This window comes from Eretmochelys imbricata, chromosome 7 (genome assembly GCF_965152235.1).
Source record: "Eretmochelys imbricata isolate rEreImb1 chromosome 7, rEreImb1.hap1, whole genome shotgun sequence".
Classification (NCBI taxonomy): domain Eukaryota; kingdom Metazoa; phylum Chordata; order Testudines; family Cheloniidae; genus Eretmochelys; species Eretmochelys imbricata.
This window is the reverse complement of record NC_135578.1, coordinates 1,900,010-1,909,944: the sequence shown is the minus strand read 5'-3', so window position 1 is coordinate 1,909,944 and position 9,935 is coordinate 1,900,010. Positions and strand designations below refer to the sequence as shown.

Here is a 9,935-nt window from a genome sequence, read left to right as displayed (position 1 = left end):
CGGCGGCCCAGCGGGGCCAGTAAGAAGCCGGAGAGGGGGCTGGGCGCTACGTTGAGGCTTCCGGGGAGTAGCAGGGGCGGCACCTTTGTTACTGTCGCAGCTCGGGGCGCGCCCGGCGGGAGGGGTCGACTCGGCTCTGCGCGTGCGCGATGCTCCCCAGCCGCGCGCCGCTGGGGCCTGGTCACGGTTGCTGGGCTCCCTCCCCCTCAGGCCGCCGCGTTGCCATGGGGATCCGACCCCGCCGCGGTGGGGCGCCCTGTGCACGGCTCCCCGGGGAGAGGCGGAGCTCGCGGCCCTGCCCGGCCCGGCCCAGGGCGGCTGCCTGCGAGGCGGGCCGGGGTCCAGGGGTCAATCTGCGGGGCTGCTAAGTGACTGGACAGCGCGGCGCCGGGGGCGCGGGGGCGGGCACAAAATGGCGGCTCTGGGACCGGCGGAGGCGGGAAGAGAGAGGAGCCCGGGCTCAGGGCCGGCGCAGAGCAGAGGGACATTTCGGAGGAAGGACACAGGGTCGAAAATACACCTAGGGAGAAACAGGAGCCGGGCGAGAGAAAATCAACCACCACTTCCTACCTCCACCGCCAGGCCTCAGGAGTCGCCTCCCCCCAGTTCTTCGCCTCTCGGGGCGCCTCACCTCGGCACCGGGGTTACTGGCAGCCCCGTTTGCTGTAACTGCTCCCTGTTGTTCGGAAAGGGGGCGCGAGGGCAGGGAAGGCGTTGGGCACCTGCCGGGGACGGGACTTTTCTCGCCTCTGGTCCGCTGCTGCCAGTGCCCTCCTGTGCACACAGCTCAGTGCCCGTGTCTTGGCTCCTCATGCTGAAAACCTGGTCCTGCCGTCCACCCGCCCCGCATCTACCCTGCCTCAACTTCCACCTTCCCTCTCCTCCTGGTAGCCCTTTGACTGGCTGCGGAGCAGGATCTTGTGTGCTGAGGGTGGAATTCACTTTTGTGCAGAGCTCCAGCATAAGGATTATGCACACAGGCCCTGTACTACTGCTTTGCACGAAGGTAAAGGGTGCCCTGAAGTCCTGAAGCACTTTCTGGGTAGAGAGCTGCTCCGACCATTAGTTCTGTAGACAGTTTCATCACTCTGGATGTTACAGAGAGACTATAACATGTATAAGCAGAACTTGAGTTGTTTAAACTCTTATTGGTTGGTGATTTTAAAACAGATATTCAGACTGGCCTCAGTGAGGGCTAGGCATCCGTAAAATTGCCAATTTAAAGTACATCCATGAGTCAGGTACACAAAGTATCTTAGCATTTTCACAGAGTGCAGCTACTGTCTTTTTTCACCTTAAAGTAAAAACAAGTGAAAAGATATTCTAAAAAGTTCGCCCTTTGGGCTGAGACAGAGTGGAAAATGCCAGACTCAAAGGGAAATTCATTGGAATGCTGTGAACTCTTAAGAATTGGAGTTTTCAGCCTGATGAAAGTCACAACAACCTTAACTACAATGCGTGCTACCCAGCAAATGCTGCATCTAACCTTTCATTTTATATGTTATAATGAGCTTTCCTCCCTGCCCAAGTTCCACAGGGAAAGAGCTGTGCATTGCATGGGTATGGACACTTAGTGATTAAAATTCCCTGCACAGACTTGCCATGTTCATTAACATGGTACAGGATCAAAGCTGCATTTGTTGGAGCTGCTGCTGCTGCTTCTTTTTTTAAATTTCCCATAACTGGGTTGTTTAAAACAAAAAAGCAGAAGCTACTGGTACTGCCTAGAAACTGTTCCTGCACCATGGCCTCTACCTGCCCTCTAATCTACTATGTTACAAACGTCCTGGGGACCCTACACTGCTGGCTTGTCCCCTGACTTTGCTGCTGTCACTCCGCCATTGCAGCCCTCTCTATAACAAGTGCTGCTGTTGCTGTCAGGACCTGTGCTGTAAGCCACTCACATGCCTATCACACCTGAGGGATCCTTTAAAACTAGTTCCCTCAGAGACAGGAGGGGATAGAGGAGGTGTTGCTGTGTCCATTGCAGGTGCTCTTTTAAACTTTGATGTGGGAGAAGGTCTCTAAGCATAGCCTTCCTGGGATTGATTTGTTGTTGGTGAGTTTGGTTTGGGCTTGTCTTCTGAACTGCAGCTAGTACTTCAGTCAATCTTTCCAATCCTGGAAAGGACATGTGGCCCAGTCCTGCAAACCCTGACACATATGAGTACTCACTGACTTTATTGGAATTATGCAGGTGAGTGCAGGTTTGCAGGACATAAAGAGTAGACCTGGCCCATTTCTGGACCTCCCCTCACATGGGTAGATGAACACACACTGGACTTAATCTTTAGTCTAGCACTAGTCAGCAAGAATACAGAAACTATTCTTTAGTTCACGTCCCACGGTGTTGTCTTTTATATACACCTCATGATGGTAATCATCACCAATGACAAATTTAACATAGTCATTGAGCTGTCATTCAGAAAATTCCTAAGGCTAAAGTTTTTGGCTGTTCCATCTGTAAACATCAGATAGCAATGTGGAATTCAAAGTGGGCTTGCGCAATGAAAGGGTGACCTTCTCACATGGCTCAATGTATCTAGGCTTGGAAAGAGTAGCTTTTTATCAGTAAATGTCTATAGGCGTCTGTTTCACTGTACACACACAAACTGATGAAAAAATACTTACATTGATGATAATCAAAATTGACAGCGAGGCAAAGTAAGAAAAATGCTGCTTGATTAGAGTCACAATCCAGCGATTTCATCTTTCGAATTAGGCTTGTGGCAAATGGCCTAGCGAAGGAACAGTAAAAACAGGTGTGATTTGTTGATATAGGATATTTACTTTGTCTGTGGGGACAGGTAATGCTGACAATATGTGTTTTGATGGTTTATTAAGCTTTAACTTTTTGAATCCTAGCATCTACTGAACTGATCCTATACAGACTCATTGAGGAACCGCCAGCCATCAGTAGTCTCTGAAACAACAGCAGTGTCTATGGATATTCTGACCCATTCCTTCTGAACTTGTTTCTCAAATTTCCTAAAAAGGATCATGGAAGGCAAGCTACATCCTGCTCCTCGAACATCGGATCCAGTTTGCGCTTCTTGTTTTTGAGAGGTTTGCTATTAAGTCTTTGTCTTCATAATAGCTCTATTTGCATTGTGAGGCAGACAAAGCAGGAGCATGGCTATTGTCTTCTGTTCTCTCAGTGTCAGCTTCTGTGGTACTCTTTAGCTGGTTTTCGCTTGGAGTATCCATGCTTGATCCTTTGTGAGAGCAAGAGTCCCAGGCTGGGGGGGTTGTTCCATGTGAAAAGGTTGTGTGCAAGTCTCAAGGGGGCCCTGAAAAGGGGGAGAAACAAAAGCAAAATGCTTGCAAAGTGACCTCCGGCCATGAGGGGGGTTATCGTGTCACATAAACCAGCTACGTCATTCAACACACAGGGATCAGAAGAACAGAGGTTTTTTTGTTTTTTTTTTTTAAGAACTACAGTTAATGATAATCCCATTCCAGCCAGCAGCCCTTACCTCCCAGATGTGCCAGGACTGGCTGTGTGTATTTGCTCTGTTTCTGATACAAGTGAATTGTATCAGAATACACAGGACATTTATTTGTAGATCCTGACAGGGCTTGTTGATGTGTGAATCACACATAACAAATGCTACCTAATACATAAGAGCAATAATAGAACTCAGCTTCTCTGGCAGAAAGCACCATACCAACAGGTCCTGTAAAAAGTCACTGACTATAATAGTACATGTAACTTGTACACAGATGGAAATATTCCATATACAGAACACCTGGATATAGGACAATAGCATTAAATGGAACAAAGTTCATGTCTTTCACACTAATTTTTTCTTCCTTCCTGAAAATATATATATTTTTTAGAATGTACCAAAGAAGAGTTCGGGAACATTCTTCACGAGAACATGAACGAAGTCCCAATGCGGGTCGTCTGGGGAAACAAAGATCAGGTATTTTGGTTAATATAGGAACTGATAGTCTCTGTAACTGTGGGAATGGAATATGAACAAGAACAATTATTCATAACTTTAAGGAGTGTTTAGATTGCTGTGCATTTTATTTCCCAGAATTGTCACTATCATGAGGTGGCATCGAAGCAGTTAGAAATAGAGTGATTCAAAAAGAAAAAAGGTGACACGAGATGAGGTTGTGAGTTTAAGTAAATCCGAGGCTTGAAGGATGCCAGACTGGCAGCAAAGGAGTCACAGTGACCTCGTGACTGAAACAGGCCTGCTGGAGGCAATGCTAGCTTTACCGTGCTGCCCAGGCGCTCTGCCTGGAGCTTCACTTGGAGGAGCTGAGCAGTCTGAACTCCCTCAAGTCATGTCTCCTTCTGAAAGTGCCAAGATCATCAGTTATGAATGTGTTCTGCATACCAGGAGCTAGACGTGAGATCACAGACTCGTTTCCCATAGATCAGCCATCACGGATACCAAGGACCGTAGTGACAGAATGCAACATGATCTAGAGCAGAAAGGTTGCTGGTCTTGTCACTAGTCCACTCAGCCATCCTGGCCACTGATGGAATTATATATTGAACTGGCTGATGTCTCTCTAAGCCTGAGTAAAGAAAAGGAGTACTTGTGGCAGTCCTCCTTTTTGCGAATACAGACTAATGCAGCTGCTATTCTGAAATAAGCCTGAATAGCACAGCATTGATCCCTATGGATAGAAACTCCTATCTGCAAAACAGAGAGAGATTCAGTGAAGTAGCTTAATAGTGGGGAAATATTGGTCCTGCCCTTACTAGGAGCAGAACTCTGCTAGCTACATTTAAACACAAGGGGTGTTAAAATAGCAGGGTTCTTGCCTTACTACCCTGATCTGAGTGTTCAAAGTGTTATAAACCTGTGTTACAGCCTGCCTGAGGGGATAGGTATCAGAAGGGGGGAAAACAGGGTTTGGTTTTCAGAAGTGTTCGGCATCTACAATGCCAGTTTAAATTTATGCTCAGCATTTCTGAAAAATCAGGCCTAAAAGAACCCAGCCTGCAGAGGGAAAAAGCACCATTTTTAAGGGGAGAAAATCTTGTCTAGAGTCAGCACACAGCGTTAGAGCACTGCTAGCATCAGCCATTCTGATCAGGGCTGGAGCTAGCATTGTTCTGAACACTGTGTGGATAAGGACTAAATGTTCTCATTACTTAACTATTATGAACTTCCTTTGAGTAGATAAAGGAAATAAATGAGTCGCTAGCTGAAGCATCTGATGTGGGGAACAAATGCTTGTCACACATAGTATCCTACTCCACTACCCAAATGCATATAAGATAAATGCAGAGATTTTTTGCCCCAAAAAGGTCATGGTCACAGAGTCACAAATAACTTTGTACCCTGAAGCGAAGACTTCCTATAGTACTTAACCCTGTTTCTGTCATACAACTGCTGGCTGTTTCTGGAGTGGCTGTTTTAACAAACTCCATTCCTGTCACATCTACATTCCGGACAAAAGCGCATCTTGGAGTTTGTGGATCTGGTGCATAATACAAAGGACATTAAGAAACTAGCGTGAACTTCAGGAGAGTTGCAAGAAGTAAAGTCTGATTCTGTTCTGAAAAGTAACCATATAAATGGCATACGGTGCTCTATTTGTCTCCAGATTTCTGAACAGATGTGCTCAATGTACAGGCAGAGATATTTAGTTCTTGCAGATTCAATCTGGTATCTGAGAACCCAGCCGCTCCCGCTGCTTCTCATACATTACCTGTAATAAAGGTCCCAAATTAGGCCCTGTACAAACCCACATCATGTCTTTATATGATGCCATCTGAATCACTTGTGCTAACTCAGTGCTTTCAGTGGAGTTACACAGATAGGACTGACTAAATATTAGTAAACTCTTCTGCTGAAGATACATAAAAGGAATACAGATTGCTCCCTATGAGCATGTTTGGCTTTGCAGGGCTGACCAGAGGAAAAAAAAAAAAAGCTGCAAAATGTTAGTTTAGTTCTTAAAGTCAGCAGCTGTGTCTAAATATGTACCTGGAGCAAATCAGCTAAGCAAACATGGCACCTTCTCACAGCCACTTCTCAGACTAGGACCACACATTAATTTAGAAAATTCTGCTGCTCTGAAAAGCTTGTGGGAGTTCTTCTACAAAACGTGACAGTGCCAGAGTTTATGCAGCTCATGTGATCTCATCTTCTGTAACAAAATTTTATCAACATTTGTAAGTGTATAGCAGACGCAGGCAGATTTAAGATTCTCTTAATTTTTATAACCATCTAGGCAATATGATAGACCTTGTCATAAACATACAACTAAGAGTAGCATAAAATCCCTCCTTTACCTGTAAAGGGTTAATCAGTGCCATTAACCTAGTTGACACCTGAACAGAAGGACCAATGGGGAAAGAAGATACTTTCAAATCTGTGGGGGTGGAGGGTTTTTGTTTGTGCTTTTGTTGTTCTCTCTGGAGACAAAGAGAGAGACCAAGCAAGTAATCCAGCTCCTACTGAATGATACATCTAAAATTACAGAAATAGTAAGTAATAGCAAGAAAATGCGTTAGAGTATCTTTTGTTTTAGCTTGTGAATTTTCCCTATGCTAAGAGGAAGGTTTATTCCTGTTTTGTTTTTTGTAACTTTAAAGTTTTGCCTAGAGGGGCATCCTCTGTGTTTTAAATCTTATTACCCTGTAAAATTATCTTCCATCCTGATTTTACAGAGGTGTTTCTTTTACTTTTTTTTTTCTTTATAATAAATGTTCTGTTTTTAAGAATCTGATTGGGTTTTTAGTGTCCTAAAAACCCAAGGATCTGGTCTGTACTCACCTTTACTCTCAAGCCTCCCCAGGAAAGAGGGTGAAGGGCCTTGGGGGCATATTTTGGGGAAACAGGAACTCCAAGTGGTCCTTTTCCTAAATCTTTGTCTAACTCACTTGGTGGTGGCAGCGATACCGTTCCAAGGACAAGGAAGAATTCGTGTCTTGGGGAAGTTTTTAACCTAAGCTGGTAGAAATAAGCGTAGGGGGTCTTTCATGCGGGTCTCCACATCTGTACCCTAGAGTTCAGGGTGGGGAGGGAACCCTGACAGACCTGAAGGAATAAAAATACCTAAAGTCTCAAACTAGAAAATTTAAGAATATGTAAGAAATGTGGTAAGAGGAAAACCTTTCTGGATTGAGACTTTAGGATTTTTTATTCCTTCGGGTTTATCACATTGCCTAGATGGTTATAAAAATTGTTGAGAATCTTAAATGTCTGGAACATCAGAAAAGTACTGCTTATATCATTATGTCATATGGAAAGAACTGTGTATGAAAGGAAGACTTGCAGGAGAATACTAACTCTGTATGTGTGGTGAATGAAATGGATGCCCATAGTAAAGAAACAGTGTTCTGCATCTTTAAATTTGTTGAGAACTGTGCTGAGACAGCAGCCATTTTGTTCTCAGTGGCTCCTGCTGGTTCAGTGGAGACACACACAGTGCTATCTCATGGAGCCTTGAGTCTCTAACTTTTCTTGTTTGTGTTAATCTAACAAAAGTCCTTTAGCCAAGGTCACGGTTGCTCTTTGTGCATGGAAGAACGTAACAGCATACTAGCTGTGTTAGTGTGGGTAAGATTTTCACCACTGAGTCCCTTTGCTGTTTGTATCTCTGCCTTCAGTCTAAAACAGTAGTTGCCAAAGCATGGGTGTGTGGAGTACGTGGTGGTTGTCTGGGGAGAGCTGGTTGGTCACACAAAGCTAGAATCTCCTCATTCCCAGCTACCACATTACATTAAAAACAGCTAAAAAGACATGCATGCTTTCCTGAAATTACTTTTCCGTCTACGCTATTGCTGTAGTCCCCACTAAACCTCTGCATATAACACCTCTAAACAGACAGCAGGTAAAGACCCAAATGGGCCCTCCCTCTCAGTGGAGCAGACAGTGCTGGTGATAGTCTGAGGATATCCAGATTGGCATGGAAACTGGAAAGACAAGGGGTCCACTACTGGCCAGCACCACTGCTCTTGCCAGCTGTAGATAAGGTTTTTAAAGACTTGGTATGTCTACACTACGAAATTAGGTCGAATTTATAGAAGTCGGTTTTATACAGTTGATTGTGTGTGTCCCCACACAAGTGTTCTAAGTGCATGTAGTCGGCGGAGTGTGTCCACAGTACTGAGGCAGCCGTTGACTTCCGGAGCGTTGCACTGTGGGTGGCTATCCCACAGTTCCCGCAGTCTCCGCCGCCCATTTGAATTCTGGGTAGAAATCCCAGTGCCTGATGGGGCTAAAACATTGTCGCGGGTGGTTCTGGGTTCATATCGTCAGGCCCCCGTTCCCTCCCTCCCTCCCTCCGTGAAAGCAAGGGCAGACAATCATTTTGTGCCTTTTTTCTTAAGTTAGCTGTGCAGACGCCATACCACGGCAAGCATGGAGCCCGCTCAGCTAACTGTCACCGTATGTCTCCTGGGTGCTGGCAGACGTGGTACTGCATTGCTACACAACAGCAGTTAATTGCCTTTTGGCAGCAGACAGTGAGTATGAATGGTAGCCGTCAGCGACGTAGTCCTGGGTGCTCTTTTAATCGGGCGCCTGGGCAAACATGAGTGACTCAGCCAGGTCATTTTCCCTTGTTTCGTCTCGTGGCGATTCAGTCCTACCAGCAGTACACTGTCTTTTAACCTCCAGCCAGCAGAAGATGATGGCTAGTCGTCATACTGCACCGTCTTCTGCCGAGCACCCAGGAGATGACGACGGCTAGCGGTTGTACTGCACAGTCTGCTGCCAGCAAGATGTATAAAGATAGATGAAGTGGCTCAAAACAAGAAATAGACCAGAATTGTTTTGTATTCATTTTTTCCTCCCTCCCTCCTTCCCTCTGTGAAATCAGCGGCCTGCTAAACCCAGTTTTGAGTTCTATCCTTGAGGGGGCCATTCAGTTTCTCACAAAGCCACCCTCTTTGTTGATTTTAATTCCGTGTAAGCCATCCCTGTAAGCCATGTCGTCAGTCATCCCTCTCTCCGTCAGGGCAACGGCAGACAATAGTTCCGCGCCTTTTTTCTGTGCAGACGCCATACCACAGCAAGCATGGAGCCTGTTCAGATCACTTTGGCAATTAGGAGCACATTAAACAACACGCACATTATCCAGCAGTATATGCAGCACCAGAATCTGGCAAAGCGATACTGGGCGAGTAGGCGACGTCAGCGTGGTGATGTGAGTGATGAGGACATGGACGCAGACTTCTCTCAAAGAAGGGGCCCTGGCAATGTGGGCATCATGGTGCTAATGGGGCAGGTTCATGCGGTGGAACGCCGATTCTGGGCTCAGGAAACAAGCACAGACTGGTGGGACCGCATAGTGTTGCGGGTCTGGGATGATTCCCAGTGGTTGCGAAACTTTCGCATGCGTAAGGGCACTTTCATGGGACTTTGTGACTTGCTTTCCCCTGCCCTGAGGCGCAAGAATACCAAGATGAGAGCAGCCCTCATAGTTGAGAAGCGAGTGGCAATAGCCCTGTGGAAGCTTGCAACACCAGACAGCTACCGGTCAATCGGAAATCAATTTGGAGTGGGCAAATCTACTGTGGGGGCTGCTGTGATGCAAGTAGCCAATGCAATCAAAGATCTGCTGATATCGAGGGTAGTGACCCTGGGAAATGTGCAGGTCATAGTGGATGGCTTTGCTTCAATGGGATTCCCTAACTGTGGTAGGGCCATAGACGGAACCCATATCCCTATCTTGGCACCGGAGCACCAAGCCGGCGAGTACATAAACCGCAAGGGGTACTTTTCAATAGTGCTGCAAGCACGGGTGGATCACAAGGGACGTTTCACCAACATCAACGTGGGATGGCCGGAAAGGTACATGACACTTGCATCTTCAGGAACTCTGGTCTGTTTCAAAAGCTGCAAGAAGGGACTTTATTCCCAGACCAGAAAATAACCGTTGGGGATGTTGAAATGCCTATATGTATCCTTGGGGATCCAGCCTACCCCTTAATGCCATGGCTCATGAAGCCATAC

General features: G+C 46.2%; 1 long non-coding RNA gene across 2 annotated transcripts in view; it reads left to right on the top strand.

The window, feature by feature from the left end:
- Positions 1–86: 86 nt before the first annotated feature.
- LOC144267359 (uncharacterized) overlaps positions 87–9,935 on the top strand; it is a 31,351-nt gene continuing 21,502 nt past the window's right edge. For both annotated transcript variants that reach the window (XR_013346603.1, XR_013346602.1), the window contains exons 1-3: positions 87–1,006; positions 2,866–3,066; positions 3,841–3,926. This is a non-coding gene — a long non-coding RNA (uncharacterized LOC144267359). The remainder of the gene's footprint in view (positions 1,007–2,865; positions 3,067–3,840; positions 3,927–9,935) is intronic.